This window comes from Ylistrum balloti, unplaced genomic scaffold, assembly GCF_031769215.1.
Source record: "Ylistrum balloti isolate Yb309-2 unplaced genomic scaffold, AGI_CSIRO_Ybal_v1 Utg369862, whole genome shotgun sequence".
Lineage (NCBI taxonomy): Eukaryota > Metazoa > Mollusca > Bivalvia > Pectinida > Pectinidae > Ylistrum > Ylistrum balloti.
The window spans coordinates 402,766-422,846 of NW_026782009.1; the positions used below are offsets into that span (position 1 = coordinate 402,766).

Genomic DNA, 20,081 nt, shown 5'->3' on the forward strand with positions numbered 1-20,081 from the left:
GTGTATAGAAACGTACAGAGGTCTGTAGTGAAACATATAGAGACCGTGTATAGAAACGTACAGAGGGCTGTAGTGAAACATATATAGACCGTGTATAGAAATGTACAGAGGTCATGTAGTGAAACATATAGAGACCATGTATAGAAACGTACAGAGGTCATGTAGTGAAACATATAGAGACCGTGTATAGAAACGTACAGAGGTCATGTAGTGAAACATATAGAGACCGTGTATAGAAACGTACAGAGGGCTGTAGTGAAATATATAGAGACCGTGTATAGAAACGTACAGAGGTTATGTAGTGAAACATATAGAGACCGTGTATAAAAACTACATATGTCATGTAGTGAAACATATAGAGACCGTGTATAGAAACGTACAGAGGTCATGTAGTGAAACATATAGAGACCGTGTATAGAAACGTACAGAGGTCATGAGTGAAACATATAGAGACCGTGTATAGAAACGTACAGAGGTCATGTAGTGAAACATATAGAGACAGTGTATAGAACCGTACAGAGGTCATGAGTGAAACATATAGAGACCGTGTATAGAAACGTACAGAGGTCATGAGTGAAACATATATAGACCGTGTATAGAAATGTACAGAGGTCATGTAGTGAAACATATAGAGACCATGTATAGAAACGTACAGAGGTCATGTAGTGAAACATATAGAGACCGTATATAGAAAAGTACAGATGTCATGTAGTGAAACATATAGAGACCGTGTATAGAAACGTACAGAGGTCATGTAGTGAAACATATAGAGACCGTGTATAGAAACGTACAGAGGTCATGTACCGTGTATAAAATGTACAGAGGTCATGTAGTGAAACATATAGAGAGAGGTCATGTAGTGAAACATAGAGAAACGTACAGAGGTCATGTAGTGAAACATATAGAGACCGCGTATAAAAATGTACAGAGGCCATGTAGTGAAACATGTAGAGACCGTGTATAGAAACGTACAGAGGTCATGTAGTGAAACATATAGAGAGTGTATAGAAATGTACAGAGGTCATGTAGTGAAACATATAGAGACCGTGTATAGAAACGTACAGAGGTCATGTAGTGAAACATATAGAGACCGTGTATAGAAACGTACAGATAGTGAAACATATAGAGACCGTGTATAGAAACGTACAGAGGTCATGTAATGAAACAAATAGAGGCTTTGTATAGAAACGTACAGAGGTCATGTAGTGAAACATATAGAGACCGTGTATAGAAACGTACAAAGGTCATGTAGTGAAACATATAGAGACCGTGTATAGAAACGTACAGAGGTCTGTAGTGAAACATATAGAGACCGTGTATAGAAACGTACAGAGGTCATGTAGTGAAACATATAGAGACCGTGTATAGAAACGTACAGAGGTCATGTAGTGAAACATATAGAGACCGTGTATAGAAACGTACAGAGGTCATGTAGTGAAACATATAGAGACCGTGTATAGAAACGTACAGAGGTCATGTAGTGAAATATATAGAGAGCGTGTATAGAAACGTACAGAGGTCATGTAGTGAAACATATAGAGACCGTGTATAGAAACGTACAGAGGTCATGTAGTGAAACATATAGAGACCGTGTATAGAAACGTACAGAGGTCATGTAGTGAAACATATAGAGACCGTGTATAGAAACGTACAGAGGTCATTTAGTGAAACATATAGAGACCGTGTATAGAAACGTACAGAGGTCATGTAGTGAAACATATAGAGACCGTGTATAGAAACGTACAGAGGTCATGTAGTGAAACATATAGAGACCGTGTATAGAAACGTACAGAGGTCATGTAGTGAAACATATAGAGACCGTGTATAGAAACGTACATAGGTCATGTAGTGAAACATATAGAGACCGTGTATAGAAACGTACAGAGGTCATGTAGTGAAACATATAGAGACCGTGTATAGAAACGTACAGAGGTCATGTAGTGAAACATATAGAGATCGTGTATACAAAAGTACAGATGTCATGTAGTGAAACATATAGAGACCGTGTATAGAAACGTACAGAGGTCATGAGTGAAACATATAGAGACCGTGTATAGAAACGTACAGAGGTCATGTAGTGAAACATATAGAGACCATGTATAGAAACGTACAGAGGTCATGTAGTGAAACATATAGAGACCGTGTATAGAAAAGTACAGATGTCATATAGTGAAACATATAGAGACCGTGTATAGAAACGTACAGAGGTCATGTAGTGAAACATATAGAGACCGTGTATAGAAACGTACAGATGTCATGTACTGAAACATATAGAGACCGTGTATAGAAACGTACAGAGGTCATGTAGTGAAACATATAGAGACCGTGTATAGAAACGTACAGAGGTCATGTAGTGAAACATATAGAGACCGTGTATAGAAACGTACAGAGCTCATGTAGTGAAACATATAGAGACCGTGTATAGAAACGTACAGAGGTCATGAGTGAAACATATAGAGACCGTGTAAAGAAAGGTACAGAGGTCATGTAGTGAAACATATAGAGACCGTGTATAGAAACGTACATATGTCTTGTAGTGAAACATATAGAGACCGTGTATAGAAACGTACAGAGGTCATGTAGTGAAACATATAGAGACCGTGTATAGAAACGTACAGAGGTCATGTAGTGAAACATATAGAGACCGTGTATAGAAACGTACAGATGTCATGTAGTGAAACATATAGAGACCGTGTATAGAAACGTACAGAGGTCATGTAGTGAAACATATAGAGACCGTGTATAGAAACGTACAGAGGTCATGTAGTGAAACATATAGAGACCGTGTATAGAAACGTACAAGGTCATGTAGGGAAACATATAGAGACCGTGTATAGAAACGTACAGAGGTCATGAGTGAAACATATAGAGACCGTGTATAGAAACGTACAGAGGTCATGTAGTGAAACATATAGAGACCGTGTATAGAAACGTACAGAGGTCATGTAGTGAAACATATAGAGACCGTGTATAGAAACGTACAGAGGTCATGTAGTGAAACATATAGAGACCGTGTATAAAAACGTACAGAGGTCACAAAGTGTAACATATGGAGACCGTGTATAGAAACGTACATATGTCTTGTAGTGAAACATATAGAGACCGTGTATAGAAACGTACAGAGGTCATGTAGTGAAACATATAGAGATCGTGTATACAAAAGTACAGATGTCATGTAGTGAAACATATAGAGACCGTGTATAGAAATGTACAGAGGTCTGTAGTGAAACATATGGAGACCGTGTATAGAAACGTACAGAGGTCATGAGTGAAACATATAGAGACCGTGTATAGAAACGTACAGAGGTCATGAGTGAAACATATAGAGACCGTGTATAGAAACGTACAGAGGTCATGTAGTGAAACATATAGAGACAGTGTATAGAATTGTACAGAGGTCATGTAGTGAAACATATAGAGAGAGTGTATAGAAATGTACAGAAGTCATGTAGTGAAACATATAGAGACCGTGTGTAGAAACGTACAGAGGTCATGTAGTGAAACATATAGAGACCGTGTATAGAAACGTACAGAGGTCTGTAGTGAAACATATAGAGACCGTGTATAGAAACGTACAGAGGGCTGTAGTGAAACATATGGAGACCGTGTATAGAAACGTACAGAGGTCACATAGAGTAACATATGGAGACCGTGTATAGAAACGTACAGAGGTCATGTAGTGAAACATATGGAGACCGTGTATAGAAACGTACAGAGGTCACATAGAGTAACATATGGAGACCGTGTATAGAAACGTACAGAGGTCATGTAGTGAAACATATAGAGACCGTGTATAGAAACATACAGAGGCCATGTAGTGAAACATATCGAGACCGTGTATAGAAACGTACAGAGGCCATGATGGAAACATATAGAGACCGTGTATAGAAATGTACAGAGGTCATATAGTGAAATATATAGAGACCGTGTATAGAAACGTACAGAGGTCATGTAGTGAAACATATAGAGACCGTGTATAGAAACGTACAGAGGTCATGTACTGAATCGTATAGAGACAGTGTATAGAAACGTACAGAGGTCATGAGTGAAACATATAGAGACCGTGTATAGAAACGTACAGAGGGCTGTAGTGAAACATATAGAGACCGTGTATAGAAACGTACATATGTCAGGTAGTGAAACATATAGAGACAGTGTATAGAAACGTACAGAGGTCATGTACTGAAACATATAGAGACCATATATAGAAACGTACAGAGGTATGTAGTGAAACATATAGAGACCGTGTATAGAAACGTGTATATGGCATGTAGTGAAACATATAGAGACAGTGTATAGAAATGTACAGAGGTCATGTAGTGAAACATATAGAGACCGTGTATAGAAACGTACAGAGGTCTGTAGTGAAACATATAGAGACCGTGTGTAGAAACGTACAGAGGTCATGTAGTGAAACATATAGAGACCGTGTATAGAAACGTACAGAGGTCATGTAGTGAAACATATAGAGACCGTGTATAGAAACGTACAGAGGTCATGTAGTGAAACATATAGAGACCGTGTGTAGAAACGTACAGAGGTCATGTAGTGAAACATATAGAGACCGTGTGTAGAAACGTACAGAGGTCATGTAACGAAACAAATAGAGGCTTTGTATAGAAACGTACAGAGGTCATGTAGTGAAACATATAGAGACCGTGTATAGAAACGTACAGAGGTCATGTAGTGAAACATATAGAGACCGTGTATAGAAACGTACAGAGGTCATGTAGTGAAACATATAGAGACCGTGTATAAAAACGTACAGAGGTCATGTAGTGAAACATATAGAGACCGTGTGTAGAAACGTACAGAGGTCATGTAGTGAAACATATAGAGACCGTGTATAGAAACGTACAGAGGTCATGTAGTGAAACATATAGAGACCGTGTATAGAAACGTACAGAGCTCATGTAGTGAAACATATAGAGACCGTGTATAGAAATGTACAGAGGCCATGATTGAAACATATAGAGAGAGTGTATAGAAACGTACAGATGTCATGTAGTGAAACATATAGAGACCGTGTATAGAAATGTACAGAGGTCATGTAGTGAAACATATAGAGACCGTGTATAGAAACGTACAGAGGTCATGTAGTGAAACATATAGAGACCGTATATAGAAACGTACAGAGGTCATGTAGTGAAACATATAGAGACCGTGTATAGAAACGTACAGAGGTCATGTAGTGAAACATATAGAGACCGTGTATAGAAACGTACAGAGGTCATGTAGTGAAACATATAGAGACCGTGTGTAGAAACGTACAGAGGTCATGTAGTGAAACATATAGAGACCGTGTATAGAAACGTACAGAGGTCATGTAATGAAACAAATAGAGGCTTTGTATAGAAACGTACAGAGGTCATGTAGTGAAACATATAGAGACCGTGTATAGAAACGTACAGAGGTCATGTAGTGAAACATATAGAGACCGTGTATAAAAACGTACAGAGGTCATGTAGTGAAACATATAGAGACCGTGTATAGAAACGTACAGAGCTCATGTAGTGAAACATATAGAGACCGTGTATAGAAATGTACAGAGGCCATGATTGAAACATATAGAGAGAGTGTATAGAAACGTACAGATGTCATGTAGTGAAACATATAGAGAGTGTATAGAAACGTACAGAGGTCATGTAGTGAAACATATAGAGAGAGTGTATAGAAATGTACAGAGGTCATATAGTGAAATATATAGAGACCATGTATAGAAACGTACAGAGGTCATGTAGTGAAACATATAGAGAGAGTGTATAGAAACGTACAGAGTGAAACATATAGAGACCATGAGGTCATGTAGTGAAACATATAGAGAGAGACGTGTATAGAAATGTACAGAGGTCATGTAGTGAAAAATATATAGAGTACAGATGTCATGTAGTGAAACATATAGAGAGTGTATAGAAACGTACAGAGGTCATGTAGTGAAACATATAGAGAGAGTGTATAGAAATGTACAGAGGTCATATAGTGAAATATATAGAGACCATGTATAGAAACGTACAGAGGTCATATAGTGAAATATATAGAGACCGTGTATAGAAACGTACAGAGGTATGTAGTGAAACATATAGAGACCGTGTATAGAAACGTACATATGTCAGGTAATGAAACATATAGAGACAGTGTATAGAAATGTACAGAGGTCATGTAGTGAAACATATAGAGACCGTGACCGTGTATAGAAACGTGTGTAGAAATGTACAGAGGTCATGTAGTGAAACATATAGAGACCGTGTGTAGAAACGTACAGAGGTCATGTAGTGAAACATATAGAGACCGTGTGTAGAAACGTACAGAGGTCTGTAGTGAAACATATAGAGACCGTGTGTAGAAACGTACAGAGGTCATGTAGTGAAACATATAGAGACCGTGTGTAGAAACGTACAGAGGTCATGTAGTGAAACATAAAGAGGCATTGTATAGAAACGTACATATGTCTTGTAGCGATTGATACCATGTATAGAGGTATACAGATATTTTGTACAAAAACGTATATGTAGGCCATGTAGAGAAACTTATAGAGGTAATGTAGAGAAATGTATAGAGGTCATGTAGAGTAACGTATTGAGGTTATTGAAGCAACCGTATAGAAAAATCACTACAATAACAAAATAAAACAATAAATCACAAGATATCAACGATAAAATGTGTACCCGAAGTTAAATACTTACTGTGCCACACCACAACACACAATACGTGTATGTATGTAAATTACATAGAGTATTTAGATTTAATTTTACGTTATACTCGGAGATTTTCAAGACATTGTTGTTTCTTTTGTAATGACGTCACAGTATACCAGTCTGTATTGCACATACTATTCATAATGTGACTCCATCATAGAAAATCCGGATTTTCTGTTCCACCTTGTACTTAACACTGTCCTCATAAACCAGATGAGAAACCGTGTGAAATATACGGACATCAGAACACCATGCTCATAATTGTAATATTCCTATAAAATCTTTTCTTGATGTATCTGACCACGAACAGTAGATCTGCCGTTTAGATTATGGTCCTTATCGACCGCTTGTGTTTTTATACAGAAAGCCGACATTTCTGTTAGAAATGTGCATAGTAATCGATCGATACTAACTCACCTGTAATAGAAGGACGTCATCCTCAATCTGATTTGCTATACCACCTGTGTTTGTGATAACGGAGAATCATTCTGACAACAAAATTCACAGAACAAACTAGATAAAAGCAAACACGTGGAATTACAGCAATGTCTGTATATCCCTTCAGTGGTACATCTACACACACGCAGTGTATTGTTCTGGGTAGATTGGGTAGATTCACAGCTGAGTACGCGCGGACACAAAGCCTTCTTACCTGTTTACGTGTACTGAGGCATCGGCTATATCATTGTCTTGTACAGAGGTAAACTGTACACCAATAATACTTATATATAATGTATACTAATTCCTTATTTTAAAAAAATACCAACTCCGTGGATACAGAGCTAAATAATTTTTTTCCAACACAATCATATTTTTGAAATGGATTAAGGACTTATCACAATATTTTTTTGTAAAAAATTGCTTAAATGAGTTCTTGGTATTTAAACAGGAAGTGTAAAGAACATACACACACCCGAGAATTGTTCTGCAGATTTTGCGATTTTAAGAGGTCAGAAGTTGACACACCGACTGTGTGTGTCCCTGTCTATATAATTATTGTGATTTCATGTTCTGTATTAATTTATAATTAATCTTATCGTATTTTGTGTATATAAATCGAATGATAATGTAGCCAGTGAGTTGACATTCAGTACATTAGTAACTAGTTTTAATTATAGTCGCTGAAAATTATGCACTTTTATTCAGGTTTTGTGTATTGTTCAATTTAAATATCCCGATGTTAACGTTCTGCTATCGATAACTGTAATGATTCTGTTTTTATTTATCAAACCTCACTTATTAGACATGTAATTTCAATATTTTGTCATTAAGTGTGTGTTTTGATGGCATTCATGTAGCTGCCTGTCGGTCAGTCTGAGTCGGCGAGTTTTCCGTCGTACCGTCGAATGGGCGCGGTTACCTAAACTCTGTTGTAATCATTCATAATTACCAGTTTTATTAAGGTGTAAAACGGATAGTTACACTGACCGGGTTAAAACATGTACTAACGAAGTAGACATGTTACCTAACCAAAACAAGTATTAACACTGGGTTCAAAATTTCGGAGACTGTAATATATACACGACAAGTCACAGAGAACTATACGTCACTGTCATTAAACTTTATACCTTACTTCATGTATTGAAACAAATTATCAAACCGCTATCAATCTATGTCCTTAATAAAAACAAGTTAGAAACACTATCAATATAAGTACAGGGACATGACCGATTCTTGTTCTAGCATAACGTTTCATCTTTTTGTTTTGCTTTTGATGATGTATAAAAACAACATGTGTGTCTTTTTCATGGGTTCACGTGAAAACGATTGGGATGCTCCACGTGAGTCTTACATGACAAAATACAAATTGTGTTTGAACACATCTTAATCTTCTATGGGAAATTGGTATGCCTGAAATGTCGAGATGTAGCGATGATATTTCCTCAAAACATCACACAACGTCTAAATTATTTAACGTTAAACTCGAATAAATTCAAGACCAAGGAATACATGTTTGTATCTGGTTTCAGCAGAGTAGCTAGTTCAAAGAAATGAGTTCATGAATAAAAGATATTTGTAACACTGCAATACCTAAAGGACATGCTAGACTACGCGTGATCACATTTCGAATCAACGTTTCATTATTTTGTAGCAACAGGCAACTATAAACAGAAAAGCCACAGATATAATAAACAAAACAACAATGTAACAAATATAACAACCACACACAACAACAATGTAACAAATATAACAACCACACACAACAACAATGTAACAAATATAACAACCACACACAACAACAATGTAACAAATATAACAACCACACACAGCAACAATGTAACAAATATAACAACCACACACAACAATGTAACAAATATAACAACCACACACAACAAGCAACAATGTAACAAATATAACAACCACACACACAACAATGTAACAAATATAACAACCACACACAACAACAATGTAACAAATTTAACAACCACACACAGCAACAATGAAACAAATATAACAACCACACACAGCAACAATGAAACAAATTTAACAACCACACACAACAATGTAACAAATATAACAACCACACACAGCAACAATGAAACAAATTTAACAACCACACACAACAATGTAACAAATATAACAACCACACACAACAACAATGTAACAAATATAACAACCACACACAACAATGTAACACACACACAACAACAATGAAACAAATTTAACAACCACACACAACAATGTAACAAATATAACAACCACACACAACAATGTAACAAATATAACAACCACACACAACAACAATGTAACAAATTTAACAACCACACACAACAATGTAACAAATATAACAACCACACACAGCAACAATGTAACAAATATAACAACCACACACAACAATGTAACAAATATAACAACCACACACACAACAATGTAACAAATATAACAACCACACACGACAACAATGTAACAAATATAACAACCACACACAACAACAATGTAACAAATATAACAACCACACACAACAACAATGTAACAAATATAACAACCACACACAACAATGTAACAAATATAACAACCACACAACAATGCAACAAATATAACAACCACACACAACAACAATATAACAACCACACACAACAACAATGTAACAAATATAACAACCACACACAACAATGTAACAAATATAACAACCACACACAACAATGTAACAAATATAACAACCACACACAACAACAATGTAACAAATATAACAACCACACACAACAACAATGTAACAAATATAACAACCACACACAACAACAATGTAACAAATATAACAACCACACACAACAACAATGTAACAAATATAACAACCACACACAACAACAATGTAACAAATATAACAACCACACACAACAACAATGTAACAAATATAACAACCACACACAACAACAATGTAACAAATATAACAACCCACACACAACAACAATGTAACAAATATAACAACCACACACACAACAATGTAACAAATATAACAACCACACACAACAACAATGTAACAAATATAACAACCACACACAACAATGTAACAAATATAACAACCACACAACAACAATGTAACAAATATAACAACCACACACAGCAACAATGAAACAAATATAACAACCACACACAACAACAATGTAACAAATTTAACAACCACACACAACAATGTAACAAATATAACAACCACACACAACAACAATGTAACAAATATAACAACCACACACAACAACAATGTAACAAATATAACAACCACACACAACAACAATGTAACAAATTTAACAACCACACACAACAATGTAACAAATATAACAACCACACACAACAACAATGTAACAAATATAACAACCACACACAACAACAATGTAACAAATATAACAACCACACAAAACAACAATGTAACACATATAACAACCACACACAACAATGTAACAAATATAACAACCACACACAACAATGTAACAAATATAACAACCACACACAACAACAATGTAACAAAAATACCAACCACACACAACAAAGTAACAAATATAACAACAATGTAACAAATTTAACAACCACACACAACAATGTAACAAATATAACAACCACACACAACAACAATGTAACAAATATAACAACCACACACAACAACAATGTAACAAATATAACAACCACACACAACAATGTAACAAATATAACAACCACACACAACAACAATGTAACAAATATAACAACCACACACAACAATGTAACAAATATAACAACCACACACAACAACAATGTAACAAATATAACAACCACACAACAACAATGTAACAAATACAACAACCACACACAACAACAATGTAACAAATATAACAACCACACACAACAACAATGTAACAAATATAACAACCACACACAACAACAATGTAACAAATATAACAACCACACAAATGTAACAAATATAACAACCACACACAACAACAATGTAACAAATATAACAACCTCACACAACAACAATGTAACACATATAACAATCACACGGACAAACGGGACTAAAATGATCATACCCCGCAAACCGTTTTGCAGGGTATGATAATAGCAGGTTGTATATACTATGCAGAGACCTCTGACAGACGGTGCGGAAAAGCTGAAAATGGAAACAACTGCCGCGATATCTGGTAACCTTGAAGTGAACAGTGTATTACTAGTAAACAGGAAGATGCTTATTTATGGATGTCTTAGTATTAATTATCAATAAAGCTTGTGAATACGTAATACGGTAGATCGATATCCGATAGTTCCTTATACATGTGATGTACATGGATGTACTGACACACGGAGATGTAAGTTGTAAGTCCGTAGTAACACCGGGCAATAATTAATTAAACATCAGCGTTTACCAAACAAAAGTACATTGTCACCGTGTATATATCAACATCCCTCATCTGTTCTGTAATCGCTCGAACGTGGTTCATTGTTTACCGAGATAACAAAATTAGCTGGCTGCGGAATACTTTTTATGTGAAATATACATATGATGGCTGTATAGTAAAATTCCAGTGAAATATTAAATGTTTTCAACATTCAATTCTTCACTGTTTTATGAGGATTTTCATGTAACATCAAAGGTTATATGACGATAGGTAAATGAAGCGCCGAAAAGTTGATAAGATTGATAGATCTACATGTATCGATTAAGTAATCTACAAATCGTATTGATATCCTATAAAGCGATCTACACGGTACTTTTACATACAGAATGTAACCATCTTAATTTCGAAATATGTCACTCTGAGTAAACCTCAGATATATTCGTATACCAATCATCAATTTGCCAGACGAAAAATCTTTATACATATGTTTGCGGGGAGATTGCACCTGATAACAGCTCATGCTGTCCACATGTGTCACAATTAAGTACTACCAGAACCCACCTGTACGTCCTGGAGGATCATTCGATCTGCAGGGCAATCGCTAATGTCTCGAATTGTGAGTAACAGACTGTCCGTCGCTTTGTCCGTAACAGCCAATGCATGTGTACAGTTTCTGGTATGGCGGACCTAGTCGTCCTCCCCTACCTCATGGTATATATCGGAGTATATAAAAACACAATTGTTAAATGAACTGGATGCGTGCATCTCGTGGCATGTAGGCGTTTCGTGTAATGAAATTATGACACACATATATAGCTAAATACAATATTTAAACTTTGTAAATTCTGACACAGATTTTCTCACTGAATGTATACGAGACTTTAAATAGTTCTTTATTATACCAATTGTTGGACGAAATAGTTCAGTATGATAGTGATTGTTGCCCGGATGTGTGTGACTATGAATAATTCAGTATCATACCGATTGTTGTATGGATGTGTATGACTTTAATTGAATCAGTGTACTACGATTGTTGTATGGATGTGTATGACTTTGTTTGGTTCAGTATTATACCGATTGTTGTATGGATGTGTATGACTTTGATTGGTTTAGTGTACTACGATTGTTGTATGGATGTGTATGGCTGTTATTGGTTCAGTGTACTACGATTGTTGTATGGATGTGTATGACTTTAATTGGTTCAGTGTACCACGATTGTTGTATGGATGTGTATGGCTTTAACTGGTTCAGTATTATACCGAATGTTGTATGGATGTGTATGACTTTAATTGGTTCAGTATTATACCGATTGTTGTATGGATGTGTATGACTTTAATTGGTTCAGTATTATACCGATTGTTGTATGGATGTGTATGACTTTAATTGGTTCAGTATTATACCGATTGATGTATGGATGTGTATGACTTTAATTGATTCAGTGTACTACGATTGTTGTATGGATGTGTATGACTTTAATTGGTTCAGTATTATACCGATTGTTGTATGGATGTGTATGACTTTAATTGGTTCAGTGTACTACGATTGTTGTATGGATGTGTATGACTTTAATTGAATCAGTGTACTACGATTGTTGTATGGATGTGTATGACTTTGTTTGGTTCAGTATTATACCGATTGTTGTATGGATGTGTATGACTTTAATTGGTTCAGTATTATGACTTTAATTGGTTCAGTATTATACCGATTGTTGTATGGATGTGTATGACTTTAATTGGTTCAGTATTATACCGATTGTTGTATGGATGTGTATGACTTTAATTGGTTCAGTATTATACCGATTGTTGTATGGATGTGTATGACTTTAATTGAATCAGTATTATACCGATTGATGTATGGATGTGTATGACTTTAATTGATTCAGTATTATACCGATTGTTGTATGGATGTGTATGACTTTAATTGGTTCAGTATTATACCGATTGATGTATGGATGTGTATGACTTTAATTGATTCAGTGTATTACGATTGTTGTATGGATGTGTATGACTTTAATTGGTTCAGTATTATACCGATTGTTGTATGGATGTGTATGACTTTGATTGGTTTAGTGTACTACGATTGTTGTATGGATGTGTATGACTTTAATTGGTTCAGTATTATACCGATTGATGTATGGATGTGTATGACTTTAATTTGATTCGATTGTTGTATGTATACAGTATTTGATGTATGGATGTGTATGACTTTAATTGATTCAGTATTATACCGATTGTTGTATGGATGTGTATGACTTTAATTGGTTCAGTATTATACCGATTGATGTATGGATGTGTATGACTTTAATTGATTCAGTGTAGCTACGTTGTTGTATGGATGTGTATGACTATAATTGGTTCAGTAGTATACCGATTGTTGTATGGATGTGTATGACTTTAATTGGTTCAGTATTATACCGATTTGTATGGATGTGTATGACTTTAATTGATTCAGTATTATACCGATTGTTGTATGGATGTGTATGACTTTGATTGGTTTAGTGTACTACGATTGTTGTATGGATGTGTATGACTTTAATTGGTTCAGTATTATACCGATTGATGTATGGATGTGTATGACTTTAATTGAATCAGTGTACTACGATTGTTGTATGGATGTGTATGACTTTAATTGGTTCAGTATTGTACCGATTGTTGTATGGATGTGTATGACTTTAACTGATTCAGTATTATACCGATTGTTGTATGGATGTGTATGACTTTAATTGGTTCAGTATTGTACCGATTGTTTTATGGATGTGTATGACTTTAATTGGTTTAGTGTACTACGATTGTTGTATGGATGTGTATGACTTTAACTGGTTCAGTATTATACCGATTGATGTATGGATGTGTATGACTTTAATTGATTCAGTATTATACCGATTGTTGTATGGATGTGTTCTTTAATTGGTTTAGTGTACTACGATTGTTGTATGGATGTGTATGACTTTAATTGAATCAGTGTACTACGATTGTTGTATGGATGTGTATGACTTTAATTGAATCAGTGTACTACGATTGTTGTATGGATGTGTATGACTTTAATTGAATCAGTGTACTACGATTGTTGTATGGATGTGTATGACGTTGTTTGGTTCAGTATTATACCGATTGTTGTAGGATGTGTATGACTTTAATTGGTTCAGTATTGTACCGATTGTTGTATGGATGTGTATGACTTTAATTGGTTCAGTATTATGACTTTAATTGTCAGTATTATACCGATGTTGTATGATGTGTATGACTTTGATTGGTTCAGTATTGACTTTGATTGGACTTTAATTTAGTGTACTACGATTGTTGTATGGATGTGTATGACTTTAATTGAATGACTTTAATTGAATGTACTACGATTGTTGTATGGATGTGTATGACTTTGATTGGTTTAGTGTACTACGATTGTTGTATGGATGTGTATGACTTTAATTGAATCAGTGTACTACGATTGTTGTATGGATGTGTATGACTTTAATTGAATCAGTGTACTACGATTGTTGTATGGATGTGTATGACGTTGTTTGGTTCAGTATTATACCGATTGTTGTATGGATGTGTATGATTTTAATTGGTTCAGTGTACTACGATTGTTGTATGGATGTGGGTTATCAGTCCCCACTTTCAATTTTTACTCGTCAGGTGGCGATAAGCGTGGGCATGACTCTTCGAATTAAAAATGTATGTAGATATTTTGTAGAGAGAACACTCATTGTGATCGTGTAAATATTGAACATGTATTAGGTGGTATTGCACAAGAGATTGTGTAAAATGTCCTGTTACGACCGCTACCCTTGACCTTCAGGTGTATAACTAACGTAGGGAACACATATGAATGGCTCCAGAAAATTTCCAATACGATGTTTTCAAACTCTTATAGTTTGCTTCTCAAATGTTGATCTTGGCCAAATGAGATGCACAGTAGTAAATAAAACTATGTGACTTTGTATTGAATGTTAATATTACAATAAAACACATGTATATATAGTAAAATGTGGCCTCAGTCCATATATAAACTATGAAATGAATATATTAAAATCAGCCTCGATACTCCATGGGTTACGCTCACTATCGTAGATCAGACCGAGTTGTCTCCCTTCAGCCATCCACACTTATCTTATGTTCCGGATGAGATTCGTCAGTTTGATTTTAATATCTACTTAAATTTTGTCAAAAAAACACACATTTTATCTTTAACACAAGCAGCGATTAAAATCCGTTTGCGAGCTTCCGGAGGTGTGTGTTTCACTGAATTATCAGGTCTTAGGAGAGTTCGACAAGTTTTCTCCACTTTCTCCATTCACTCATAAATCTTAAATATTGTTCCCTCTTATATTTGGATGAAATCAACTGCAATCATAGCATTCACTGAACTGTATAAAATACATTAACATACCTCAGCCTGTGACGGTTTGTGTTCCTCAGAATAATCTAATTTTAATTCTTTATTTGTTTAAAGAGGATTGCAAACAGCCCTGGGGCTACTAGTTGCTCTCCTCGACATGAAACACATTACATAGTACAATACAAGAAAACATTTTCGAAACTGACAAAACTTACTTACATTTACTCACTCCTTTCATTCATTAAATTGATACTCGCACACTCATCCACGCACACAGCACACACCTGCTCGCACACCAGACAGAGAGAGAGACAGAGAGAGAGAGAGAGAGATATGATTAGAATCGGTTTGAATTGATTATGAAATCGAAAACTTGATCAAGTATAACTTTGTTTGATTGACAGTCTAAAGTTTCACATCCATGTAGTAATATATTTAATAGAACATCAGGTATTAGCTCAACAACAAGAATCGGATTGACATTTGGAGCAATTTCATTACATACCAGACGCAACATCTTAATACGGGATCCGTTATATATAGGGCAATATAAAAAGAAATGTTTCTCGTCTTCAGGAGAATGTATACACAAGTCACAAAATTTATTTACAGTTAAATTATAAGAAAATCTATGTTTGTTAAGGGCACTAAGTCCCATTCGTATTCTCCAATGATTCACTTTGCCCTTTCCATGTCCATATGTATACAGAGATTTAGACAGAGGAGTCGTACTATTACACAAAGATTTTGAGAAAAATGCTAATGTAGAACTACAGCGAAAATGTACAGGCAGATTATTCCAGTCTCTTATTGACTTGGGAAAGAAAGATTGGTGGAAGAAGGATTTCCTAGATGTTATGGGAAGAATAGTATCAGAATTTCGAAAGCCATAATTTTGAGTGCGATGGTTAAGTAGGGGACATACAGATTTAAGATATGAAGGACAAAGATCATGCTTAATTTTATACAACATTTTTAGTCTACAATTTCTTCTTCGGTCACTAAGAGATTCCCATCCTAATTCATTTAACAGTTTAGTATATTTAGTTACCTTGTAACCACCAGTGCATATCAAAACTGCTCTTCTCTGTACGCTTTCAATGAGGTCGGATTCAAATTGACTACAATTATCAAATAATACATTACCATATTCTAAGATTGATCTAACCATTGATTTATAGAGAGAATGCTGAGAAATGGTCAAGTCCTTGGTGTTATGGCTATGCCTCTGGGTACGACACTTAACTCACAGCATGCGACTGGCATCATGTGTCTTGTCCAGTTAGGTAGTCATGTACGTACACACGAACACTAATGCCGACTAATCCTCCATTAGGCCTGGCTTCCTATCCGTAGGCGAGGCTATCGTCCCTGAAATATACAGTTTTCAGAAATTATCAAAGGGTTACAAGAAACGTAATGAATGGAAAATAACTGCCAATATTGACAAGACAAAAGTTATGGTAATCCATAAAGACGAATAGATTTGAAATATTGTAGCGAGGACTTATGGTAAAACGTGAATGAACAGTGTTGACCAGTTTTATTGTATTGGTATAGAGTAAAAGTACAATATTATGTACGCAGAAGGCATTCTCTAATGAACGACACTCAGCAACATATGCCTTATTTTCTAAATGTTCCGGTTTGAATCTATTCGGTGCCTATGTTAGTAGTACACACTGTGCTTCTTGGCTGGTATTGAAATTGCATATTTAATCTTTTTAAAGAGACAACTCAAATTTTTAAAAAAAATCCACAAATAATGTAATGATATATCTGGAAGCTGGTCGCTTTCCATTTGAATATGCAAGAAAGTATATAATTGTTCAATACTTCTTTAATCTGTTCGAAAAATTGTGTCTTGAATACTGCATGTACATTTATACGTCAAATATACTGGTGTATGTTTCAATTAGGTACATTAATATGTAAAAGATATTCGTCATGCACTGGGTTTCGGTAATGTACGGCTAAACCTATCATTGCTTAACACCAAATTAATTTTACCTTATATACGTTGTTTATCTAGGTAACTCCTCTAGACATCTATCGTAAACTTGAAGCATATTGTACTATTCGCCTTTTTAACCAAATACATACTCGAGAAATATAGACCAACAAAATTTCGTAAATATGCACATTCTTTAGCGATTGATTCTGGTGGTTATCAGAGTTAAGGTCAGAACAGGAGATATTGTACAATTTGTGGAGTAATGAAGTCGAAGAAGAGTGTCATTTTATGTTAATTTGTAACGAAGACGACTTCAGAAATTGTTACATATATGTTTCATATCCGTATATAGTGTACCATATATATATGTAATCTGTCGTTAGCCTATATCTACATTCAATTGAACGGATTAAATTGTATTAAACAGAGTATATAGATGTTATAGATTTTTCAATTATTGTACACAAGTTCCTGTACACCTAATAGTCTGTTCACATCTTGTTTATTTTTTCTGTATGATAAAATAAGAAGTACAAGACAGAAGGTTATGTTTGTCGTAACAAAAAAAAAATCGGTAGGAGTTGTCTCCCATCAGTCATAAAAAATGTGTTTTGTCGCTATTTATATTCGTTTCAACCTCAATAGACTTTATAATACAAGTATCGTTGTGACATTTTTAGAGTTAAGCGTACGTAACTACGAACGAGTATAATAGTCAATGAAATACATTTGATTCACTTACATAATACCGTTATTTCGCGGATAAAATTTACGAAAAATTTCTTTCCGATACTGTTTTGAAAATATACCCTACAGAAGAGATGACCGCGTGGCCTAATGGATAAGGCGTCCGACTTCGAATCGGAAGATTGCGAGTTCGAGTCTCGTCGTGGTCGGAATTCTATTTTTGATTTTTATATAACCAATAATGTACAATATAATTTTAGCGTCAAAGCAAGACATTACAAGTTCGTGAGAACATTTAACACAGAAGAATTTATAACAACCTGGAGGATCATTGTTTTCTATTCATATCTTCATTAGAATGTCAATAAACACGTGAACACCAATATGGAGTGTAAGCCATGCATTGTTTTGTTGCTGGAAGTAAATAAGTGACGGTGTGATTCAACTTAGACGTCTTTTGAATGTTTGATTAACGGCTGAATTACCTGACAATGTACGCAATGTTTCCTATGTGGAAAATGTTGATAAAATTGTATCTTATAAATAACCATTTCTTTATAAAATAAGAAAGATAAATTGAAACGATCTTTTCAAAACGTAATACGTATTGAATTTGAAAATTACTTTTTTTGACAAAATGCAAAATATTAATCAAATAGTGAAGTGTTTTTATACAGCAAACTCAAGAAATATTATGAGGAGGAAAAGTATTTCATACTACAATGTATATAATTTTGGGTATAGAAAATTACTGACAAATATGAGACTTAACAGCCAGAACTGTAAGTGGGTAGGACTATAGAGGTCTCTCGACATCTCCGTCTCTGTTAGGTTTGTAATACACTGTATATCTTTGTTATACAATCTACTGTAAGGGCTGCTTTTCAAGTAAAATATGAAGCAAACCCGCCTATCTATGTATAATTATAAGTTCATAATTTAACAACAACTTAATGATAATGAATGAGCTTTTTTCATAAAAATAACAATAAATAAGAATAAAAACATATAAACGTGTAAAAGGGAATTAAGGATGACGTATGAGACACAATTTATACAAAAAAAAAAAAAAAAAATGGAGTACACTGTACCAAATCATAATTTACACCACAGATTTAGATATATTGATGTGTTCTCATCTACATTGCTTATGCTACTATAGTATTCGAACAAGCTGCCCCCGCCACTGTGTCAGTCAGACCTAGGACGCCGATACTCATACATGTATATGCCTCCCTGGCTGATTGCCTCGATTTAAGTCTGATTAAGCTATGTCATTGTAACCGGAATACATAAATGCCATGTGAAATAGTATATATACTATTTATATCAAGACATCTATATTCAACAGTTGATACAACATGTGTTTAAAAACATATACTGACGTTTACCTTTATGGATGTTTGAAGAGAATAACTTCACCAGATCACCAGATTTCAAATCATTTAGACATGATCGTTTATAGAGCCAATGCTTAGCCGTGTTTATACATTATATAGTTTGATAGTAAGCTAACAAATCATTGGCTAACAGCCGGGGATTATAGCGCGATGACGCTGTACGGCGTGTTTACGAACCCAATGCATGAATGAGATTTTACCTGCG

The 20,081-nt window shown here is 34.9% G+C and overlaps 1 non-coding gene across 1 annotated transcript; it reads left to right on the forward strand.

The window, feature by feature from the left end:
* Positions 1-18,612: 18,612 nt before the first annotated feature.
* Positions 18,613-18,685, forward strand: Trnar-ucg (transfer RNA arginine (anticodon UCG)). Its single transcript has one exon. It is a non-coding gene; the product is annotated as a tRNA-Arg (tRNA).
* Positions 18,686-20,081: the final 1,396 nt, after the last annotated feature.